This window comes from Poecilia reticulata, chromosome 16 (genome assembly GCF_904066995.2).
Source record: "Poecilia reticulata chromosome 16, P_reticulata-male-v2, whole genome shotgun sequence".
Classification (NCBI taxonomy): Eukaryota; Metazoa; Chordata; class Actinopteri; order Cyprinodontiformes; family Poeciliidae; genus Poecilia; species Poecilia reticulata.
The window spans coordinates 35,060,296-35,085,386 of record NC_088845.1 but is presented as its reverse complement, the minus strand read 5'-3'; the positions used below and the strand labels follow the sequence as shown (position 1 = coordinate 35,085,386).

General features: G+C 38.7%; 2 long non-coding RNA genes across 2 annotated transcripts; both read left to right on the top strand.

Annotated features, from left to right (window-relative positions):
- Window positions 1-14,574: 14,574 nt before the first annotated feature.
- On the top strand, window positions 14,575-17,181 carry LOC145547648 (uncharacterized). Its single transcript, XR_014083944.1, has 2 exons — window positions 14,575-16,513; window positions 16,939-17,181. It is a non-coding gene; the product is annotated as an uncharacterized LOC145547648 (long non-coding RNA).
- Window positions 17,182-17,608: 427 nt separating this feature from the next.
- Window positions 17,609-21,751, top strand: LOC145547694 (uncharacterized). The gene is made up of 2 exons (XR_014083992.1): window positions 17,609-20,518; window positions 20,869-21,751. It is a non-coding gene; the product is annotated as an uncharacterized LOC145547694 (long non-coding RNA).
- Window positions 21,752-25,091: the final 3,340 nt, after the last annotated feature.

Here is a 25,091-nt window from a genome sequence, read left to right as displayed (position 1 = left end):
AAAAGGTTGAGAAAGCACAGTGAATGTTTGAATGAAAGCAGAAGTTTTGAGAACAAATATTACAAGTCTTGAGGAATGATATTCTGCTTTCAGATTGAAAACGTGTGCTCTCAAATTATGGCAGAAAAATTCTCACATGCTGCCCTTGTGTCTTCCACTGAGGATTTTGGAATTCACTTACCGTGCTCAAAAATCATTATCTTATTTACCAATCAAACAACTCCATATTTTTGCAACAAGCTTCGATTAATGGAAATGGTGTGCATCTCCAAGAAATTCAGATGACATTCCTCAAATTAAACTTTTATGCAAGATGTTAAGTTTAATGATGAATGTCAACAAAGCTACGAAATCTAGCCTAATACGTACACTGTACGTTTCTGTGAAGAACAGAAATATCTCAAATGAATCAAACTGTTATGTAAGCTTGATTCATTTGTAAGACAAGCTTTCTATCTTTATGCTGAAGAGGAGCTTCTCTGATTGTAAGTTTAGCCTGGCACGGCTGCCAAAATGTCCTTCAAGCATCTCAAACATTTGCATCTGAACGTAGAGTACCAGAAGCCAAAATTGTTAAGGCTGGTCAAATTTTCTTGTTTGGAGAAAAAGCTAAACGTGGTGATAGTGCATTTTAGAGTGAGTCACAACCCACCACTGGCTGAAGATGAAGACACGAAGAAGTAGACAAGTTCCCTGATCCTCGATGGCTATCAGATCACTGAAATACTTTCAGCCTGTTCTGTCTGAATTGAAGTAGAGGACACTTTAACTGCAATAAGTTAAACCTCGACAATAAGATAAAAGCTGAGAGGTATCCCAGTGTGTACATACAGTAAACGGATGCAACCAGTGTAAAAGCTGTGATTTGGCACATCCAGTGAAGAGAACAAAGTTAAGGAAACAACCCTATGCTTTCATAATTTTAACAGCAGATGTATCATAAAAAGATTCAAGTTTCTGAGAATGCAACCAGGATTTATGATGAACCTTTTACATTTACACTGAGATGTTTGGCACAGGTGCTGCAGTTAGCACAGGTATTGACACTGCTGCCCTGCAGCAAGAAGACCCTGGTTCAAATCCTTGGAAGAGTCTTTCTGGATACAGTCTGCATGTTCTCCTCATGCACATATGTGCTCCCATAATGTGCATGTTGGGTCAATTAGTCACTCTACGACATTATCCTGTGAATAGTTTGTCTAGTCTGTCTCCGTGATGGCCCATGATGGACTGATGACCTCGGTCAGACTACTAGAGTCTCTGCTCTGTGACCCTGTACAGATAATTGAATGTATTCAGTGAAGCAACTTCTAAAATACCATCGACCTTCAGTCATATCCTTTTATCCATATTTTGGAGTGACTTTTAAAAGTTATAATGAAAAACACATCTTGGTCTATAGATTTTGGCTGGTTTGTTGTGTTGGAAATAAACAGACTGGGATGTTTTCTATTATATTCTCTTTTTTTTTTTTTTTTTAAATCGAGCTTAATTTTTGTGATGGAAACATTTATATTTTTTATGTAATTTATGTCTGAAGCTACTAGTATGTGTTTGGTATGCAATCTATCATCTTAAACTAGACACAAAAAGGAAGTTAAATTTTTTTTTTTTTTTTATGGTTGCTCATAAATTTTATGTTGAAAGCTCCTAAATCATTACAAAATCTTATGATTATCCGGTGATGAAGACTAATTTAATCCTTCTTTTTCTCAAGCTGCAGAATGTTTTCCACCATATTCCCCTCTTCTGATGCTACAAAGTGGGGAAAAAATGATCTACACAGCTTTAAGGATCCAACGTTTAGATGTTCAACACAAAGCTAAAAACAACACAACAATTTTCTGTAATCAAACATGTGCTTTCTGTTGAATGCTGAACAGAGAAGTATGAAAAATAATTTTTTGATTCAAAATTATACAGTAAAATTTTGTATTTCAATTTAAAATGGCCCAACTTTTCCAGGCAGAGAAAAGTGGAGGAATCTACAGCATTCATATTAATAAAGTGTAAAAGAAAATTCACACTGTTTGTTTGAAAATTTATTTTAAAGCATAATAAGTAAATCTTTATTCTTGCATTACAGAACCAGAGCTTCTTTATATCAACAGTTACATTTTGTGTATCAACAGACACACAAAATGTATTCAGCAATTAGAGCTGATAGTTGCAGGATCACAAGTTGAAACTTTTATCATCTCAAGGCCTGAGAGGATAAAACACAACTAAGAGTAATGGCTTGTTGTGGAGGATTAATAGCAGAGAAGTTTGTAGAGAAGTCTGTTTGGATGAGCAGTCGGACCAGAAGTGAGGAGACTGTCGCAACTTTCTTTCAGAATCTCATAATCATAAGTTTCGGTCATTGTTTACATCTGAATTTACTACATCTGGCTGGTGTAAAATTATGATGCATGTTTTATATCAAGAATGTAAAACTCAAACGATGCATCATGACTGCATTTTATCTGTGGTCATGTTGCAGATTGACTATCGATATGATGCCAAATGTGTATGTGTTATGGCCACTCTTGCATCACAAAAGGTAAAGAAAACAAAGCCAGAGTAGTCCTTCAGGAGGAGGTTTTCAAAAACAATAAAAAGGACTCGCGGAGACTTTCCTGTTTCAAAGGAGTTTCTTTTACTTAGAAAAGTAACAAAAAAATGTCCAAGTTGACTTCAAATAAAAAGTTAATTTGCGGTACAAAAACCATTTCACTCCTCACTCCTTCACCAAACAATCAGATCAGCCCCAACAGCTGCTTCTGCCTGTTAATCACTGCAGGAGGCTGACTGACAAGGAGGGTCTAAGCAAAATAAACAAATACATGCATACATAAATATACAACCATATATCTACCATTCACATGGCTTTAAATCTGTGGAAATTAATAATTTTAGCAAAAATAAATTAATTCTTAATGGGCTCCAACAGTATCTGATTTAGTACCATATATGGAAGTGGCATAAATTGGATTTTTGAGGAGTGAAAAGATTGGAATTGGGCCTTTTAGATGGTTGTGAAAAAAGGTTGGGTACAAGTCAAATATGAGCGAAAAACTGGATCTGGGTTGCATTCAGCTGCTTTGTGAATGTAGCCTTAGACACATCCAGGCTGGATGAAATGAGGGGGAGACTCTCTCAGAGCACTCTTCAGTGTAGCTTTCAGTTTAGCTCTATTTAAGGCTTTGAACTCATTCTGATTCACATGTAGTCAGGAATGAGAGAATGTGTTTTAAAGCTACCAGTAGAAGCCCTGGTCCAGTGTGTTCCACTCTGTGCTGTTGGTGGAAATTTACAGAAGATGGGACTCCAGATGTGAGGTTAAAACATCATTTTAATTGGGATCCAGAAACTGAATTCATCCTCACCATCTGTAACAAACCTAATTCATGATATCTGCAGCATTCAAAGACTGAACAGGAGAAAAAGAGCTTTGAGGAAAACACAACATACAGTTTTATAGAACAGGTTTGACATAGTTTGACAATCTTAGTTACACAATGGATTTCAAGCATACGTGTCTTCTTTCATAAGGGAAATTGAACATTCAAGGACTTCAACTTTATTGTAATGAGTTCAGAGAAACCGCTTCAGAGGTCTATCCCATCTGCAATTACGCAAGAATCATAATACTGTTATGCACTGATTCAGCCAATAATCAAAGTAACCCTGAAATTTGCATTGATTTACTCATAATTATAGTGTCCTTAAATTTTTGACCATACCACAAAAAATGTGTTGCTCTGTCTTCCTTGTAGTGGGCCGATCACTTTAAGAAGTGGAAAAAAAGTGTCACAGTGGCAGGAAGGTTTAAAAGCGTACTTTTCATGTTGGCATTATAAAGAGCAGGATGAGATCTTTTCCTTGGAGAATAAATCTCACTTTTCAGCTCAGCAGCTGAAGGAATAGTCCTTGTAAGAGTCACCTCACCTTACTGTGACAACAGTTTGGTCTGATCTACCTTTTTCCCACAAAGCCTTGTAAAACCCTCTTGATTTCACAGCATTTTTTTTTTAAATAAAGTTGATGGGTTTTCATGCTTACTTGCATCACCTCATGTAACTGATGCAGAGGTTGCGCTACACTTTTGTCCGTCATTTTTTTTTTATTTGTACCCATCAATTTTTAAATGACAATTATGACTTGGTGTTCATCTGAACAATGTACTGGGTTTGGGATGCAACATCTGTCTATAAAACAAGCTTATAAGTATGTTCAGGGGAGGACGGAATCTTCTGCCATTGTCTGTTTAGTATTAGAGTCAGGGACTATCAAAAGCTGGGACCGACTGATCCTTCCTAGCCACAGACATTACAATCTGTAATGATGAAGCATAAAGGTGTACCTTGTTGCTGCAACAATTAGTAATTTAACAATTTATAACAATTGGCACAGCACAGGGAGTGTAGTTCTCTCTGCTATCCTGTTTTATAGGGTATGATTCAAAAGACTAAAATGTGCTTGTTAAAATTACATACCTTTCATCAAAACAAAACTTTAGATGTTATGTTAATGTTTTATACTTGAGGATCTCTGGGTTTTCTAACTCCTTTAAAGACACATGAGGCATAAAGGGTCTGTTGGTAGATGGGTTTTATTGTGTAAATAGTTTGGAAATAAACACAATCAGTACTTTATGAACAACATATGTCCATTATCGAAGTGCAAGCAATTGTCACACCCTGCCACTCTGCAGTGAGCAGCAGGAAAAACTAAGACTCTGTTTCCTGTGGACCCTGAGGGAATGTGGGAATTGGTAGAAGCTACTGGTCGGGTTCTACCAATATGCAACAGGGTCCACCCTGACCTATTGTTGCACTGCATTGAAAAGAGAACCTGCAGTGGATGACAAACTACACAGCAAATAGTTGGATAACTTTGTCACACATAGGATATGTACTCAGCCAGGACCCAGGAGGTGCCACTTCACAACCCATCAGGCACAAGGAGAATTGGTCAGAGTCAGACTTGCTGGATCCATCATTGGAACCCATTGATAACTGCTTGCAGTTTGTTTGTTTTTATTGGTTAAATAGTGATTCTTTTTCCATGTGTATTTGAGTTTTATATAAAAATTCTTGGCTTTCTTGTGTTTTTATCCTCTGTGGTGATGACTGTTGTCATGAAGGGCTAAGACAGTTCTCATCTTACTGATGAGTATATCGGTAAGATAAATTTAGTTCAATTTATCCTTAATGAAACACCCAGTATATATGCAACAGTTTCTTACTTCAGACTTGTTATATGCACTCACATGTAAAGCAATGCATCAAACCTAATAGTTACACGTCAGGTCATCTCCACATTTATTTCTCCATCAATGAGAATTTTCACAATGGCGTGTTTTTCATGCTATTCGAGATGGTAAACAAATGTAAAATGTAAACAGAAAATAGCTTCATGAATTGTTTCTGCAAGCAGAACAAGTCAAAGTGCAGAGCGCTAATTTTTTACACTGCAACAAAGGCAGCAATTACTACCTTTTTAGAATGGAGGGCACATTTATCAAAATAAAATTTTTGAAAGAGTACTTTATCTCACTTTGCAATAATGAGATACCAGAAATGCTAATGACTTGTTTCGTGGCTGGAATTATGTTCTAATTTTTAAAAATTTACTTTATTAATCTAAATTACATACCATAGATGATCTTGCTTGTTTGTTTAAAGTTTTGATGTATAAAATGAATATAAGCCAAGATCTAAATAATTTAGTCCTTTCCTTCAAAAGTGGTTGAACAAAATTTAAAGCTATACTGTACTGAAATTGAAGATTGAATATCACAACTTGGTCACTCCAGTTACTAAGGAACTGTCATGTGAAAAACAATTTCATGACATAAGAGAAAAATTGCATAAAACATGAGTCCAGCTGGTTGGTCCATACATCCACCCAAAGTAAGCGACTGACTTTAACTAGTCAACTTTTTAATGTGAAAATAAGTTTCTTGTCAGTTTAAGACATATTTCCAAACTGAGAAATACATCTCAGTGCAGTTTATTTGTTGATAATTTGCAGCTTAAAAAATACCCATGAAATACTGTAAAAGTTGCATTCCTGATTGAAGTCATCAGATCATGATGAATATTTTTCCACTTTCTGTTTGACATGCTGTATTTTTTGAACAGTTGAACTAAGATTTTGATTTTGGTGACCGCAGTCATCAAAATGTAATGTTTGTTCAGTTAACTGTATGGTGTATTCTTTATAACTTTGTAATTTTGTGTTTTACCTTGAACCACCTGGCTGCTGAAATGTGCTATACAAATAAACTTGATTGACTGATGGGAACAAAGAAGTCTAGAGGGAAAAAGGCTGCATTGTTTGGTCGCATAAGATGGGTGCAAATGTTCATGCTTATGCATTTGGCAGACACTTTCCAAAGCACCTTACAAATGAGGATATAGAAATACAATTAACATCAAAGCTATCCAGATTCTGTCGGGGGTTACATGGTAGAAATATAGTGCAGGTACACAAAGAAGTGCCTACGTTGTAACCCATTGATGACTTCAGAGAGATATTCTGGACAAGATAAGCTCTCAAGAGATTTGGTGAGCAATTCAGAGTCTTCACATGAAGAGTCCGGCTAGTTGTATCAAATGTAAACATTGTTCCCCTAAACAAATAATCACATCAAAAAGTTTGAAACATTGTCTTTAATGCTTTTTTAAAAATTATTTTTATTCACAAATGTGTGAGAAAATGTGTATGACAATTAAACTTAAAGTACTTTGTAGATCTGTGCTTTATAAATTTGGCAGGTCCGCCATATTCAATATGGTGGACGCTGTGGCGTATCACAGCAGCGGTCTGACCCGCTCAATGAAGCATTTAGCATTAACTTCTGGTTCAAAAGCAAACGGTGGTGACGTCCAATCAGCAATTTGTCAGGTTTCCGACTGGGACTACATTTTTCATTTGTTAATGTTGTTGCATTTTTATAATTTGTAATTGTGCTTCGTTAATGTTTCTCAATTTCTTGAAGTGGTTTGCGCCTCAGTGACTCCATATTTCACAGATTTTACAGCATTCTTTTATACTCAGCAAGCATGCAGTGACAGTGGGGAGGAAAAATTACTCTTTAGCAGGAAGAACCTGGCTCAGTATGGGCAGCTGCCACGATCGACTGGAGGTTTGAGAACACGGAGCAGAATGGATAAGAAGAAACAATTGTTGCATTTTTTTTTTTATTATTGTTGCCTCAAACCCTGATACTGAACTTTTGAACATGAATGTGCAAAATAAAAAAAGAATTGAATCACTAGCCTTGTTTTGAAGAAGGTTTCAGTGTTTCACTTGTGCAGCTTGTACAGACTCTTGAGCATTTGCAGTTCTGTGGCAAGTGGTGGCAGTCTTGTGCTTCCAAAACCATTGGAGAAGCCATCACAACAGTATGCAACAATCGCTTCAATTCACTGCACATACAGGGAGGAAACCCACACACTCATACATATAAAATTAAACATGCAAATTTATGCAGACACACATATCAATTCTAAAATACACACACATTCACATAACACAGCAGTATGCTACCTCTCATGCAGCTCTTCATGCTGCCTGGTTGCAGTTTCTTTTTAACCCAAGATGTCCAGGTTTACATCTCTGCCAAAGCCTCTACCTCTCCAGCTGGATTTATCCAAGCATCCATGACACTGTAGAGATTTAGAGACTCATTGTGTGGAGAAGATTACTTCTAAGTGAGAAAAGGAGATCTCTTGCTCAACCCCCCGAGCTACAGTTTCACCCTGAAAAACATCTAGAGGGTCTTTCTCAGCAGGCAAACAAATCTCCCTGTGTAACAAGCATTTATTTCCACTATCCTCATTCTAATAAAGGAGAAGGTGACACTGCCACAAAAACTGAATGTCAATGCACATGTTTGACAATAAAACATACCAGTTCTACACCTCATGCAGGCCAGAGACACACCTTTGATAATCTTGAATGGTTTTGTGCCTTTTGTTTTAATTGACTGTTCTCAGATGAGATACCCAGCTGCATCAAAAATGAGTACTCTTTTGTTCCCTGCAACATTTTGATATTTTAACCCTTGTCATCTTAATGGAACTTACTTTCATCAGTACAGTAAAATAAAACCTGGGTAATTCTTTAATGACAGAATAAGATGCCTTCTAAATTAGAAACGACTGCAAATTTTTCACCTGTGCAATAAATGTTGATGACGCAGTTGGATTTGTTCTGTACTAGAATCTACAGAGTAAACCCAGGAAGGCTAACTTTACCTGAGTTGTTTATGATATTATGTTTGATTGGTGTAAATTTAGACAATGCCACACTGCGTCAATGTTGGTTGTATTAGAGAAAATAACAAATAGTGAGGTGAGTCTGCATTGGTTCCCACAAGCAAAAAGAGTGCAATGGGAAAGAGCCGAACACAACTTCTGGAGGACCTACATTTGTGCTCTCAACATTTCTCTCCAGAAGACTCTAAGTCTGTTGTAAAACTGATGAAGCATCTAGCAAGGGGTTTTTACCTATGCATATTAAAACCAAATGCCATGTTAACAGTTTTTACCTTCAAAGTGCCTAAACCCCTCCACCGGCTAGTCAGTGAAATATACTGGGAGAAACATCAGAGATGGGAAACGCTAGAACATCTTTTTAATCAAGGAAGCTGTTGCTATTGCTGCTGGTATTGAATGTGAAGCCACAGACCGTACCAGACAAAGAGCTACTTACTTACACCGTTTGATTCCCACTCTGCCCGCCGCGCCTCTGTTGTTTTGCAAGACACTTCACCTGCCTTCCCTGTGGATCAGAAGACTGTCCCCAGGCAATGTACGTGTGGATGGATTTAATGTAAAACATTTTTGAGTGTCTGACTAAAAGGGTTAAAAAAATAACTAAAATCTGTTGTTATATGCATATTCACTACAGCACATTCACTGTAATCTGTGAATGGGCTGTTTTACAATGTAGGAAGCAGACTTTTAACCTTTTGTTTGGGAGATGAACATTTCAGTGCTATGGGTTTGCCTCCATTGAAGCTCATAATTATTACTTGTCTTTTCATATTAGATTTTTCTGCTCAAGACAAATAAATGCATTGGTTGGCATAGACTGCACTGTGTGCTCCTGTTTTTGTGTTATCGGCAGAAGTGAGACATGAGGGGCTTAGCTGAATTGCTATTACAAATGAGTCAGTTTCAACACGCTACAAATTGGAGTCTCATTTCTTTTTTATGCAGTTAGTTCTACATGAAAGTTTTAAAATTCAACTTCTGCAGAAAATAGGAACATAGAAATAGGTCCTTTGTAAGAAATAGTCTGGAGAGCATTTTTCTATGATAAAAAATAGGTTTAAAGAATGTCTAAGATTTAGTCATATTTGGTAAATATTTTTCAACATGTTTTCAGGATTTTATTAAAATCTAGATTTAGTTAAGAATGGCAAAAGAGGAATATGCTGCTTAACCTCTGGATCACTAAATTAAGATGGCATATTTAGATGAACCACACAGTTACGCACATCAAAACTTGCAACTCAGGATATTTCATAGTTTTCTGCTACTAAAATATTTGCTTTTTTACTTAATACAACATGAACTCATGTCCTGTCTGTCTTAGAGACATTCTGTCAGTGCTGTATCATCTCCCTGTTATGAGGGAAAGTCGCTGAGTTAACTTCAAAGGCACAGAGGTGATGCTGACAGTGTAGTTGCTTAAAAATTTGACGTTTTTCTATTTTGAAAACAAACTGAAGTTCCTCTCTGAAGATATCAAGGAAGCATTTTATTGTCAGTGCACAACCCACATCTCAAATGATTCATATCACTTTAGATTAAAATGTAATTTTCATCTGTCAACACAGTGTAAAATATGCAAATGATACTTTTTAAATTCTAAATTTTTTCAATTAAGTTAACAAAACTACAAGAAATTTCATTCTAGTCACTGTCAGTTATTTATGTCTAGGTGAGCTCCGCATGTTGCCTCATTTTTGAAATTCCGTCTGTTTATTGGGAATTTACTTCAGTTACGTTTACAGAAATAACCCCTTGATTATAAAATTATTATGACATTCATCCATCCATACTAACTATCCAACTATTTCAGAACCAGAGGAGAACTTGCGCTTGTGTCAATATGCAAATTTAGTGCAGAAATGCCGTGGCCAGAATTTGTACACAAGACCTCCTGTGTACAAATTCTGATCCGTTTTTAGAACTATCATAAAAACTTCTTTATAAGGTTGAAACGTATCGGGGGAAAAAAGGGAATTATTTATCTTGATTAGCTTTCTGAGGACACCTTCATAAAGTCCAACTTTGTTGAGCTTTAAATGGACCTTAGACATTAAAGTTTTTATTTTAGATTTTGAAAACTCACCAAGCATTAAATATAACAGTTTCAGTTTTTGTATATTATTTAAATTAAAAAGCATATAAACAATTAGTACTTCTTTACAAAATTTGACAATTTAGTGCAATAAGTCCAAAAATGTTAGAATCTCAGCCTGAAGAGCAACAGAAGTAAAAGGAAATGCCAAAAAGCAATAACATGGTTTCACTGACTCTAGGTCAGTGTTTTTCAACCCTGATCCTCAAGGCTCACTGTCCTGCATGTTTTAGGTGTTTCCCTGCCTTAGCATCTGTCTTCATTCAGATATAATGACCAAAAAGAAGTGGGTGTTACTGAGCATGCTGATTGAGTCACACCTTCTCAGTTTTCTGAGCACAACTCAAGGAAACACTCATTAAAGGTCTTAAAATACTGCATTTCTCAAGCAGAATAAAATCTCTCCAACACTACCCATATAAAAATCTTTAGGTTTAACGATGACGTTTCTGTCATTGTTTGTCTTATTCAAAAGGTCTATTGTGAGTTTTGTGTTAATCAGTTAAAGCCATTTATTCCAGAGTTATTAGCATGGTTTTACATAATGCATGGTTTTACACAGTAGCTGCAGGGTATAGCATCTGTATGTATGAGTGTGTTCGATTCAAATTCAGTTCAAAAATACTTAATTGAACCCAGAGGGAAATGTTTGTATACATACTGTAGACATGCACAAGATCAAAGATCTGTTGCCGTATGAAAATGTGTGCTTCTACTTCTAACTTAGATTCTCTAGCAGAGAACTTCTCCCCTCTCAACCACCATGCATTGAATTCACTTCAGAGGACAGAAGGACTGTGGCTAAAATGACATCACTGATGGACAATGTCTCCCACTCCATACACGAAAATGTTGATGAACTGGAGAGCTCCTTCAGTGCTTCATCCGAAGTGGACAAAGGAGCATTAAAGAAGATCCTTCCTCACAGCAGATTTTCCTCTGTAATGTTCACAACAAACACAACTGTTTATTTCCACAGATTTATTTATTTTAAATAGCTTGCCTTGGCTTCTGACAAGGCGAGGCAGACGTCTGGCCCAGTGGCGCTGGTGCATAGCTTCTGTGAAACTGCTGTAGCTACAATGTAGCCATTACCACCATCAGTGGGTGAATGTGTGAATAATTGAATGTAGCGTGAAGCACTTTGGGGTGCTCTTCTAGATAAAGTGTTACACAAGTAGAAGTCATTTACAACTTACCACTTGTTTTCTCATCATCAGTAAAACACCTTTGTAAAAACTTCTTTATATTTAGCATGCTTGGTTTTAGAACTGAACCTGATGTCCACTTCTCTTCCCTTTATTTGGTAGTTTTTTTTCTAAGCTCCAAGGTTTGTTGAAAAGAGTTGAAGTTGTTTTTCTAAACAGAGAGAACAACTGTAAAACAACTGGATTTCCTTTGAAAGGTGACCTGTCCTTTACTGCATATCTGGTAATGTTTTCTAAAGGAAAGTCAAGAGGAGGCTCTGAATGTGTAGGTAGGTAAACTTGAACTTGATTTCCTCTTCCTGAAAGAGAGCAGAGAGAGTGGCTGACAAAGGAGGGATATATTGGGAGATACAAGGGGTGAAGGTTACAGCCAGGGGCGAAAGTAGTTTCAAATTCTTCGGGGTACTATGACAAAAAAAAATTATATAGTACAGACCAAAAGTTTGGACCCACCTTTTCATTAACAGTTGTTGCAGAAATGTGTCTGCTGCTCTGTGTGGCATTGACCTGGTCTCTAATCTGAGCTGCTGTTAACCTGCGATTTCTGAGGCTGGTGACTCGGATGAACTTATCCTCTGCAGCAGAGGTGACTCTTGGGCTTCCTTTCCTGGGGAGGCCCTCATGTCAGCCAGTTTTTGTAGCGCTTGATGGTTTTTGCGACTGCACTTCGGGACACTTTTTTTAATTTTTTGAACTGACTGACCTTCATTTCTTAAAGTAATGATGGCCGCTCGTTTTTCTTTACTTGGCTGCTTTTGTCTTGCCATAATACAAATTCTAACACTCTATTCAGTAGCTGTGTGTCCACCTGATTTCTGCACAACACAACTGATGGTCCCAACTCCATTTTTAAGGCAAGAAATCCCACTTATTAACCTGACAGGGAACACCTGTGAAGTGAAAACCATTTCAGGTGACTACCTCTTGAAACTCACCAAGAGAATGCAGAGTGTGTGCAAAGCAATAATCAGAGCACAAGGTTGCTACTTTGAAGAAACTAGAATATAAGGCGTATTTTCAGTTGTTTTACACTTTTTTGTTTAGTACATATTTCCACATGTTAATTCATAGTTTTGATGCCTTCAGTGTGAATCTACAATGTCAATAGTCATGAAAATAAAGGAAACTCATTGAATGAGTAGGTTTGTCCAAACTTTTGGTCTGTATTGCGTGTGTGTGTATGCGTGTGGGGGTGGTAAATGGTAAACAACGCTCAACTATGAACACTGTACAAGAAGTGAGCAAGAGCAAGAAGTAACCAAGCAGAAGGTGCACCGTGACTGTTTTCATTCTCCATCCTGCTGCAAAGTCTGCCACCATGACAGGTGACGAAAACAAAGAGCAATGAGCATGCTCTGCGTTCTTATGTTCTTGTTTTATTTATTCACCAATTACATATACATATATATATTTATGAAATAAAATAATAGCTACTGCAGTGTATGCAGAGCATTACAAAGAACGGCTCTCAGTGAGGCTTCAGTCCTATCAACCTTAGTAAAGATCCGTCCAGGATAGTTCCTGAATGTCATATAATTATATTGCACTTTGGTCACAGCGCTGTCCCATATATGTGACACCTCAGTCAACACCTCCATGAGTGACAACTGTTTTTCATCGCAGATGCAACATGTGTGTCTGTCAGTACAGCTAGCTTTGCTAGCATCACATCCACGGAGCTCACCTTTCTTTAATCTTTCCTTCCAAGTGACTATAAAAGTTGGACGAAGTCCCCACCATCTGTGAAAGTGAAGCGCTGCTGAATTTACATGTCGATTTATGCTATTGTATTACTGACGATTAGACGGACATCTTCTCCCGCTCAGAGGAAACCACTGCACATTTCTTGGAGCTCCGCGTGCGAGTAGAGGGGGAGGCGATGGGTGACAACAGACATTTAAGTCACGTTATTGCTTGGATTTTATGGGGCAACCTTAAGTCCTGCAGCTCTCACTGGAGCGGTTCGCGGCCGAGTGTGAAGCGGCCGGGATGAGGCTCAGTGCCTCCAAATCCGAGGCCATGGTCTTGAGCCGGAAAAGGGTAGAGTGCCTTCTCTGGGTCAGGGGGGTCGTCCTGCCTCAAGTGGAGGAGTTTAAGTATCTGGGGATCTTGTTCACGAATGAGGGAAGAAGGGAGCGGGAGGTCGACAGGCGGATTGGGGCAGCGTCTGCCGTGAAGCAGGTGCTGTACCGGTCCATCGTAGTGAAGAGAGAGCTGTGTCAAAAAGCGAAGCTCTCGATTTACCGGTCGATCTACGTTCCCACCCTCATCTATGGTCATGAGCTTTGGGTCATGACCGAAAGAACGAGATCACGGATACAAGCGGCTGAAATGGGTTTCCTCCGCAGGGTGGGTGGGGTCTCCCTTAGAGATAGGGTGAGAAGCTCGATCATCTGGGAGGGACTCAGAGTAGAGCCGCTGCTCCTCCACGTCGAGAGGAGCCAGTTGAGGTGGCTCGGGCATCTGGTCAGGATGCCTTCTGGACGCCTCCCTGGTGAGGTGTTCCGGGCACGAGGAGGCCTCGGGGAAGACCCAGGACACGCTGGAGGGACTATGTCTCTCGGCTGGCCTGGGAACGCCTTGGGATTCCTCCGGAGGAGCTGGAAGAAGTGGCTGGGGAGAGGGAAGTCTGGGCCTCCCTTCTGAAACTGCTGCCCCCGCGACCCGACCCCGGATAAGCGGAAGAAAATGGATGGATGGATGGATGGATGGATGGATGGATGGATGGATGAAAAAAAAACCAAGATATTCATATATTTAACTTGTCCCTTGTACCTTTTACCACTTAACAATTCATTTCCATTTAGTTTTATTTGATTAGTTTTATCCTTTCTTGGTTTATTGCTATGTCCACTTTAGTTAATTTCTTGTTGCTACATTTATTTTATCATTTATTGACCATCAGTAATCTTCACTCATCACTCATATATAATTAATTTAAAAAATAACAGTTTGGTTAAAAAATAACCAAACTGAATATTTGGTTATTTTTAAGCCCCTGTCATTTGACATGTTATAATTAACACCTTTGACTGGCGCACATGGAGACATGATAGACTTTAGGCAAAGAGTTCATCACAGAGGAAGCTAAAATCAATCAAATTAAAGATCCTTTCTGAATATCATCTCATGGACATTGAACTAAATGCGTCTTTCTGACTGGGAGCTGACAGCGTGTTGATGAGTTATGGACACCTTGGTTAGGATGCTCTGTTTTGACAGGTAATTTGACAGGTAAAAATAGTCCGGGTCGGACCAGAATTATTTGCCTGATGGTGGCTCGGGCTTCTAATGACTTTACATTTAATGAGTTTGGAGCACACAGAGAAAACCTAAAGAAAATGTGATCTACTTATTGTAGTTTAAGTAGAGGAATACCGTGTTTCCCCGATAGTAAGACACCCCCGATTGTAAGACGTATCGGGGGTTTCAGGGGGGTCGGCTAATATAAGCCGGTCTTACTTTCGGGGAAACCCGGGGGTATTGCCGCCTCCCTCTCGTCTAGCTGCGCGCCCACGTCTCCTGCCCACGTCCGCACCGTCCCCCTCTCCATACGTCACCGCGCCGTCCCCTGCACTTCCTTTTATAAAACTGTTTTGTGGTGAATACAATACTGTTCATGTTGTTAATAAATGTTAATTTTATGGTTAAAACTAAAAATTCGACAATTTTTTTTCAATACAAGACATACCCCGAAAGTAAGACATAGTGGGGCTTTTGGGGATAAAAAGAAAGTAAGACACTGTCTTGCTTTCGGGGAAACACGGTAGGAGCTGACTGTTGAGAGAGGAAAGAAATTAAAGTGCACATCTGATAGGCAGAAACAAGCACAGTGCGCTGGGCAATAAATGCGCATAAATGCTCCACCGTCACTCTCCAATTAATCACACATGAGACGACAAACGCCAAATATACAATATATAGTTACACTGCTTAGTTAATGGTGTTTTAAAAACAAAACCAGTAAAAACTTAACTGAGTTAATATGTCAGATTCCCTCCTCAGCCTCGTCTTGATAAGAACAGAGAGCAGTCCGCTGGTTTCTGTCCAGACTGTGATCAAGCGCAGCTGACACTTGGTGCGCAGACAGTTTCAACTTTACGCACAGAGAACATTGTGGAGCTCATTATTAATCATACTAAGAACAATATCTATCAGAGAATCATCTCTGATCTGGACGCTTTAACGGACCAGAGACTTTGGAGCGTTTAGCGCAGCTGATCCGCTTCTGCTGGTTTTTCTCCCGCTGCGGGATCAGGAAACGATCAGAGTTCTGTCGTCTTCTAATCACGTCATTTCGTGAAATGTTACCCGATTTCAAAAACGTTCTCGCAGAGAAATAGTAAATGTTTCTTTGATGACTAAAAATTGGAAATAAAATTATTTTTTTCTTTGACGGACAACTAAAAAACTAGCTCAACCTCTGCTCCAAATTACAAACATTGTCGGCCCCTCTTCGGTTTTTTCTCTTTTTTGCGGAGGATCAATAAATATCAGATCTGTCAATACCATCACCACCAGGTATGAAGTGCTTTAGCCTTAGAGTTGCACCACAGCGCAGCAACTGAAACATCCAGGAGAAGAATATCAGCTTGTTTTTATGCATATAAAGGAGGCTGGTATCGCGCCTGATGAAAATCTATTTATTTATGTCATCACATGGACTTATATAAAGTTTTATACATTTTCTTTTCACATATTTATTGTTTTTCTTCTTTAGATATTAGGATGACTTAGAATGATTCCAAATAATGTACAGGAATAACCTGGTGCTGTTACATGTCAACCATCAGGGGGGGCCACTAGGGGGGCCAATCAGATGACAGGGGGGGCACTGGCCCCCCTGGCCCCCCCTCTGGCTCCGCCACTGTATCCAGGCCGCCTGTACAAGCTCCACGTCTCCTCCTTCCTGTTAGAGGCACTACATAAAGAGCTCGGTGGTAAGTGAAGTGCTGGAGTTTGCATGCTTTTAGATTCCATTTCTAACATTTATTTTTGATAGCCGCTGCTGTTTGTCCTTGGCTGGCTGTTTGTCCTGGGTCGGCTGTTTGCCTGCGGTTCTGGTTGTCCACCTGTCATCTGGATAATCTGTCGGCTGCCTACCCGTCGTCCTGTTTGCTGGCTTCATGCCCGCCATCTGGATCTGCGTAAAGCGGGATCCTATCACTCGTTCAGTGTCGCTGATTTGGGCTGATTGGTGACCAGCTCGGACTAAGCCTTCTAGTGCCGCTTTGAGTGGCGTCTGCTACAGCGGATCGGTTCCTCCCAGGACAGACTTTTAATTCGGACTATTGCTGCTTGAGTTGTTGTGGACTGAACTGTATAATTGTATTTGTAATTTGAATGTTTCTTCTATTTTTAACAGGAACGGCCAGCTCGTGGTGTTGGTGGTGGACTTTCCGGGTGGTGGTACTACTTCTGGTTTGGTGCACGATTTTCTTTTGTTTTGCTTTGTTTCGTTTGCTGTGTTTCTTTTCTTTTAGGACACTACCCCAAATTTCACTCCCGTCTCTGAGTTGAGCCATAACTGATTTTTAAGGTGTGAGTGATTTTAGATTAGTATTTTTGATTAAACAATTGTGGAATAAATAAAATTGTTGAATTGTGAGATTGTCTCAAGCCTCATCTGTAGCGGGTCTGTGTGCCTTAAGGGTAACTTTTTAGTAGTCATTGCAACCAATTTTATCTTTAATAAATAGTGCTTTTAAATTTAAGTTCCCAATTCTTATCACACTGCTCCCGCCACAGGTTTATTCAATTTGTACTTAAATCAAATTCATTTCAAGCCTGAATTGAAGTAAATCAGTTTTCCTTACAACTGTTTTGGGTGAAGGTTGTTCTTGGGTAGAACATTTTGCTACATTAATGGTGCAGAAAGTATGCATTTTCCAGGCACACAGTACTATTGTATTGCAGTCAAGTAATTGTGTTACCTTCAGCTTTTTTTTTAACATACTATATATATATATATATATATATATATATATATATATATATATATATATGACTTAAAAGAAACGCCTTAAAATTGGGTCTCTCTTTAAAAACTCACTCAGCTTGCAGCATACAGTTGCCAATGCCCTTCCAAACTATCCCATTATGAAGCCTGTGTTGTATGTAATAACAGCACACCAAATATTCAGCTAGCAGCACTTACAAAGTTTTATTTTTGTGAGTCTGTGCTCACTCACATGGCTTTATTTACAAATTTTTGTCTGCTTACAAAAATATCACAATGTGAAAGTGAACCGCACTAAACGGAACAAAATAAAGTCTGCAAACAAGTGGACCAAAGGACTTTCCTATTGAGAATACACCTTTAAGCTGAACTGGCACAAGCTGATAACATTACATTAATATGCTGTTTGTAATTCTAAGAACAGAATCGTTTTTACTAATGGATGTGGTTTGTCAGTCAGGTGATAAAGATGTTCCATACTAACAAAGTAATAAAATATGTGATGGTTTGCTCTGTCCAAGATGTATAATAAAATATAATTAAAAAAAATTCTTTCTACAAATATAATTTTGCTGGACTAGACTAATTTTCAAGGATTATTTAGTGCTTTCCTTAAAATTGATTGTCTTTCCTTCCTCATCCTTTTCTTTCAAATATCCTGAAGTCAAGAGAAGCACTATGTTTTGAATATTTGAATGATTCTGCTGTTTACAAATCATATCCAAAAAACAGAATAACTTGTTTTGAAACTGTTTTATGAATCCCTAATCTATTTCTTGGTTCAATAGTATTTATTATAAATACCCTTTACTTTTCCATAGTGGGGAAATTTAGGTGTAATAGCAGTAAAGTGACAGGGAACTAAGGCATGTCCACAAAGATCACAAAAATAAAAGTAAATTAAACAAAAATGTTCAATAATTATGAAATGGATATTGTATGGTAAGGGCATAATTACTACATAAAATACTGTGCTATATATCAAAATGGAATAAATCTGAACCAAACTGAAATGGGATGAAGAAAGTGACGTGAAAGCCAAGGAATGTGAAACTGAGAATAGATATTTTTTTAAACGTTCAAATATGCGTTTGTGTATTTGTGCTTTAAAGATACCAAACAATTCACTGATGTCTGTGTCGAAGAAGGTCTAAACCGAACTGATCTTCATTCAGACAGTAATGTTGAGATTTTAATGTTTCTTAACGTTAACCTGTTAAAAAAATTATAATTTTGTGTTGTATCAGTATTTTCTTTTTGTTTCTACTATTTAAGCAGGTAAAAGAACATACTTGTGGATATTTGTTGTGCACAGGATCTCTCCCAAGTGTAAATGTAACAGCAAACTGAAGTGAAGACGTGAGGTGAAGTGCAAGCTCAACAGGATTTAGTTATAACAGATCCTCTATTGATTCTCTCTCAAGGGCTTAAGAAGGCAGTTTAATACAAGATGCAAACTAAATACACACTCTGGGAAGCCAATATCACTGTAGATCTGCCTATCTGTTTAGTAACAGCGCTCCAGATAGACTGCAGATTGCTCTACTCTTACCCCTAACCCAGCACTCCTTCATTCTAATCCAGGCATAGGTCTGTCTTCTCTGCTGTCACGGTGCTTACAGAGATTGGCAGTTTAATTAACTTCATATCTCTGTGTGCTGCAGCAGCAGCTACTTCTCGCTGGGTAAGAGAGTTTGTGTGGGAGCTGCAATCAACACATCTGTTCCATAAAGATCCCCTGAATCTGTGATGCCTGAAGATTAACTGAGACAATACACTAAGAGAGTAGGGTTATATATGTTTTTAATTTAAAAAAATCCTTGCAATACATGGCAAAACTTAGTTTTGTTGCTTTCTTTTTCTTTAAATGAGTTGGTGGTTTATTTGGCAGTGCAGACTCACCATGCAGAAACTACAGTCATCACCACATCTGTCTTGATGTGAATGGGGTTTTGATTCCATGTTAAATAAAATTAACTGGTACCAAAACACTCTTCCAGTACAAGCCAATAGCAGAGTATTCCTCTCCATTTATGCATTTTATGACTAAATGACAGGCTTTGTATGGTAGTGGGTGTGTTCTGTTTTTCTAGTTTTGGTGAGAACGTGAGATGCAGTGTTCTGGATCAGTGAAGATATTTTTACAGTAATCCAGCAGTGTTTAATTCTTCTTCATTTCTGGCCACATTGGGGTCCTGTCCTCAAAGGCAGAATGTATTGACAGATTTACCCAACAACAAGCAGTTAAAATATTAATACAGATGCCTGAGTTGGGTTTTCTTTAAGGTTATGAAACCTGGAAAGAGGATGTTAAAGTTCCAATGAGAGAAAGAAACCAGCAACACCACTTGTAAATAACACACCAAGAAAATTGCGTTGTAACAGGTAGGTTCTACAGGAAGAAGAAAACAAGAATCAAAGTTCTACAGAATTAAATGGAGTTCAATATTTAAAAAGCACTTTTTAATTTAAATATCCTAAAACAGAAGAAAACAAGAATCAAAGTTTTACAGAATTTAATGGAGTTCAATATTTAAAAAGCAATTTTAAATTTCAATATCCTAAAACAGATTGGTTAGGACAAAGTTAATGGGGTGCAACAAAGTTGTTAACGTGAGATTTACATATATTTTATTTCAGCTAAGAGGGCGCTGTAGAGCAATTTGGCCATTGAAATTATCTAATTTCACAGTGGGGACAATTTTAGGCAAAATTTGGCGAGTTTTTATACATTTATGCCACCAAATTTGTGATTTTGGACAGGAAAAAATTATAAAAAGAATTACTTCAAATACAATAACGTTCAAAGCACTTCGCTATTTTTGATGTCTACTTTCTGATGTCTGTGGGACAGAGATGCAACTGTGTGTGAGTATCTACTATTTTAGAATGTTGATATTTTATGCTTCAATATTGTTTATGTATATAATGTAATTCCTCCAGGACCTACTGCCAGTCATCCGGATGTAGCTAAAGAAAGAAGCAGGTAAGATTTATTACTAATCTAGTGATGTCACAATTCCTTGAATGATTAAAGAACTGTGATTTATTAAAATCCATCAAAGCAAATTATCTGCCTCAGAGTTTGATTACCAACTGCTTTTAATTCTTTTTTTCTTCCAATTGTTTCCAAGTGTTTTCTCTTTTTCATTAAAGTTTTTATTTTTTGTAACAATGTATTAATATAATGTGTTTTTTTTTGTTTGTTTTTGTTTTTTTGTTTTAATGTTTTATGTGTGCATACTAAGCTGGAAGTTGCCAAACAATTTCACTGTAGTTTCATAATGACTAAAAGATGCCTGTAGCTCATAATGATTGTCTGTTCTGTATTAAAAGCTGATGGAGGAAGGCAGAGAGTACTGGCAGCAGAGGAGGTGGCATTCTGGGAGGATGGCAGCTATGAGGCGGTGTCAGGATGATGGACTGTGGTGAGGTTGAGACCCCAAGTTCCTCCAACCAGGAGCTCAGTGACATCAGGACGACATTACAGGAAGAGACGTCAGGTGTACGCTACAGGAGAGATGTTGGGCCTGTCCTGAACGCAGCATAATGTTTGATCATGTTTGGACAAAAAAACACTGCCAGATAGTCCAGAAATGGACAAGCATTTATGTCTTATTTTGTGTGCAAACAGTAAAAGATAAAATGAAATAAAGAAAAAAAACCTCTTTGTCTCTTTTATGTTCCTCATATATGAACATGTTGCATATAAGCAATATCAAATGAATATATTTTAATACAGCATTTATTTTTCATGTAGATTTTTTTAAAATACAGCATTAAAAATATTAATGATTGGGGCGGGGTTTATTTATAAAGACATACGTGCACACATATGTGTGCACGATGGGCACTGTTGAGGAAAAATTATTTTTTAGTGTTTAATATAGTTTAATTTTTTTTAAACAAATTTCTTAATTTTGAACAGGTTTCTGTTAGTGATTTAAACCTGAAAACTATTGCTGGGTAAGTATTGAAATAATGGAAAAGTAAAATAGAGATCTGCAGTAGAGCTTCTGCTCAGACCCCTGGGGTCTTATCATTAAAGACAGGAGCTCATAAATTAACATATGCAGGAAGGTGGAGGAGAGTATCACTTGAATTACTGTGAGAAAGGGAATTTTGGTCAGTTCACGTAACCAGGATGAGAAGTCTTCCAAAACTAATGTAACCCAGGTTAAAATAGCCTCTTCATAAAAATAATAGTAAATTAGATAAATAGGAAATAAATAAATAGGAGAATAAAGGGAATTAATCGATCTTAAAATTGTTACAAATATTTAGAGACATTATAACTGCTGTATTTGATTTTTGACATTTCAATTGATTAGAGAAACTATAAAAAAGTTTTGCTTGTCAGCGAACTCTCTTATTCTGAAGGGTCATATTTATGTATAACCCATGTGACTAGCTTCAGCTAATCGGGTTGCTGCGTTCTCTGACGTGGGAGAGAGAGGAGAAACAGAGAGCGTAAAGCAAGCAGAGAGCGCAGAAGCAAACGGGATTGTGCTGAGGAGAAAAAGAAAGATAAGAGAAATAGACCACTCGTAGCTGACTTGCTGTCTAACACTGAGTTTTTTGCTTGAGAAGGAGCTTCTCGCATTATTTTTTTTCCTCACCCTGACTGCGTTCGGGATCATCTTGTGTGTGTTGTGGAACTAGACTTGGTGAGTCGAAAGTGTATTTTGTTTTCTTTTTTTTTTATATCATGTACTTGTTAAACATTTATTTAATTTAAATGGAAAGCTGAAGCGGAGGCTAATCAGCGGAGGCATTGGCTGTTGCTGTTGGTACTAACACCAAGCCAACTGAAAGTCAGCAGAAGTAACAGCTGATCCGCTGAAGCTAACAGCCGCTTTTGTCAACAGTAATTCAACAGCTTATCAACAGAGGAGCTAACTGTTGCCAACTGTCGCTCTTTGTTGGCAACAGGCCTTTTTTTTTTTGTCCTTTTTGTTTTTTGTTTTTTTTGTTCGGCTGGAATCTGGACTAAGGAGTCAAGGATCATCAGTGAAACAGATCTTCCTAAGGAGAACGAGGTGGCGAGCCAACCCGGGATCTAAATGACCATCCAGTAGGAGCTACGCCCTCTGCTGGACACTGCCAACCCCCAACTTGGTATGACCTGCCTATGTTGTGCGCATTAGCAGTGGATCACCGAAACAGAATTAACTGTTGAATCATCGGAAGAAACAAGACATCAATCTGAAGCACAGTTGAACTGTCCTTGCTGAATTGTTCTGCTGTGTTTTGTTGTTTTGCTGTTATTGTTGTTGTTTTTTGTTTTCTTCTTAGGGCAGTGGTGTCAAACTCCAGTCCTGAAGGGCCGCTGTCCTGCAGTTTTTAGATGTGCCACAGGTACAAAACACCTGAATCAAATGGCTTAATTACCTCCTCAGTTCTCCAAAGCCTTGCTAATGACCTAATTATTCTATTCAGGTGTGGTGCAGCCGAGGCACTTCTAAAAGTTGCAGGACACCGGCCCTCGAGGACTGGAGTTTGACACCCCTGTCTTAGGGGAAACACCAAAGAACTAAAATAGATTAAATAGATTAAAACAATCTGTAGATTAAAATAGATAAATAGTATTAACTAGAACTAAAATAGAACTATAACCTAGGTAAAATAAATAGTATCCTGTGGAAGTCAGCAGAAAAAGACGAAAAAGATTTCAGTCTTGTTTAATTCTCAGTGTCTTCCAACAAAAAACCAAAAATGGAATGAACCACAACCATTGGTCACTTCACACCTTACCTTCTCTCCTTCAAAATAAAAGCATACATTCTGGTGTGAAATATATACATTGTATCCACCAAAATATATACATTGTATCCGCCACACAGGCCCCCCCTGAACACACAGAATGTCACAAACACAAAAACCCATAACATGCAAAACAACATTACAAGTATATAAAGAAAACAGACACACAATGGAAAAACTAAACAGCAGTGACAAACAAAACAATTGAGCTACCTAACGGTAACGGCTAGGGAGCTTAATAAGTCGGTCACCACGGCTTCTCTTCACCGGAACAGGGGTTGAAAGTGAAAAAAACTCTCCAGATCGTCTATTACTACACTGTCCACCTGAGGGGAACAAATCAGCTGTTAGGGAAGGACCTGGAAGAGTGGGTAAAGACACTGGGGGACGACCACGGCGCGGTGGTTGAGCCAACTCAACTGGGTCCCCTGGTAACATGTGAGCTGGCTTCAGACGGTCCACAGAAATACTCTCCTGATTACCCCCCAACTCCACCAAAAAATCTTTAGGTCCCCTCTCCAAAACATGGAATGGACCATCGTAAGGAGGCTGAAGTGGTGAGCGGTGTGAGTCATGGCGGATAAATACATACTCAGCAGACATTAGGTCCTTTGGCACAAACACCTGTGGAAGGCAGTGATGTGCTGCTAACGGGGCAAAAGATCTAGATTCCCCATTTAGAACCGTTTTATTTCCCTGGGAATCAACCGAACCCGACGGACCCGGAAGAAATTCCCCTGGTACCCGCAAGGGCTGGCCCAGGACCAACTCAGCTGAAGAAAACCGCAGGTCCTCTTTTGGGACCAAACGCAGGCCCAACAAAACCCAAGGCATGCGATCTATCCAACTATTATCTACCAATGAGGCCCGCAATGCAGCCTTCATTGTGCGATGGAACCTCTCACAAAGACCATTGGCCTGCGGATGGTAGGCAGCAGTACGGTGGAGTTTAACCCCAAGACTCTCTGCAACTGTAGTCCACAACTCTGAAGTGAACTGGGGACCTCTGTCAGAGGTCAAATCCAATGGCACACCAAACCGGGACACCCAGGAGGAGATAAATGCTCGAGCCACATCAGCCGAAGTAGTTGATGACAGCGGAACTGCTTCCGGCCATCGAGTAGTTCTGTCCACCATCGTCAGGAGATAGGTAAAACATCTGGAAGGTGGAAGCGGCCCCACTAAGTCCACATGCACATGTTCAAACTTCCGTTGCGGAACAGGAAAGTGCTCCAGTGGAGCCTTAGTATGCCGTTGGACCTTGGCACGCTGGCAAGCCAAACAGGAAACCACCCATGTCCATACATCTTTACGGAGTCCCGGCCACACAAACTTTGCCCTTATCAGTTTAACAGAAACTTTGACGCCCGGGTGTGAAAGGGAATGAACTGCCTCAAAAACCCGCCGACGCCAACTAGAAGGGACCAAAGGCCGAGGTTTGCCAGTCGAGACATCGCAAAAAACGGTTGTGGTTCATTCCATTTTTGTTTTTTTGTTGGAAGACATTGAGAATTAAACAAGACTCAAATCTTTTTCGTCTTTTTCTGCTGACTTCCACATTGGTGACCCCGAACATCTGCAAACATCTGGACATGTTTTTTAACGAAATCTCACCAGATGCTGCCGCCGCTTCTCCGCCAGCTGTGGTTTCGGACCCAGTTCCTTGCCAGGCGGTCATTGCTCCAACCGCCGCTTCTGTTTTTGCTGCCGTTATCAAGCTCCCAGAGTTCTGGCAACACGATCCAGAACCATAATTAATTAATTTAATTATTGAATTAATTTAGATTTATAAAATA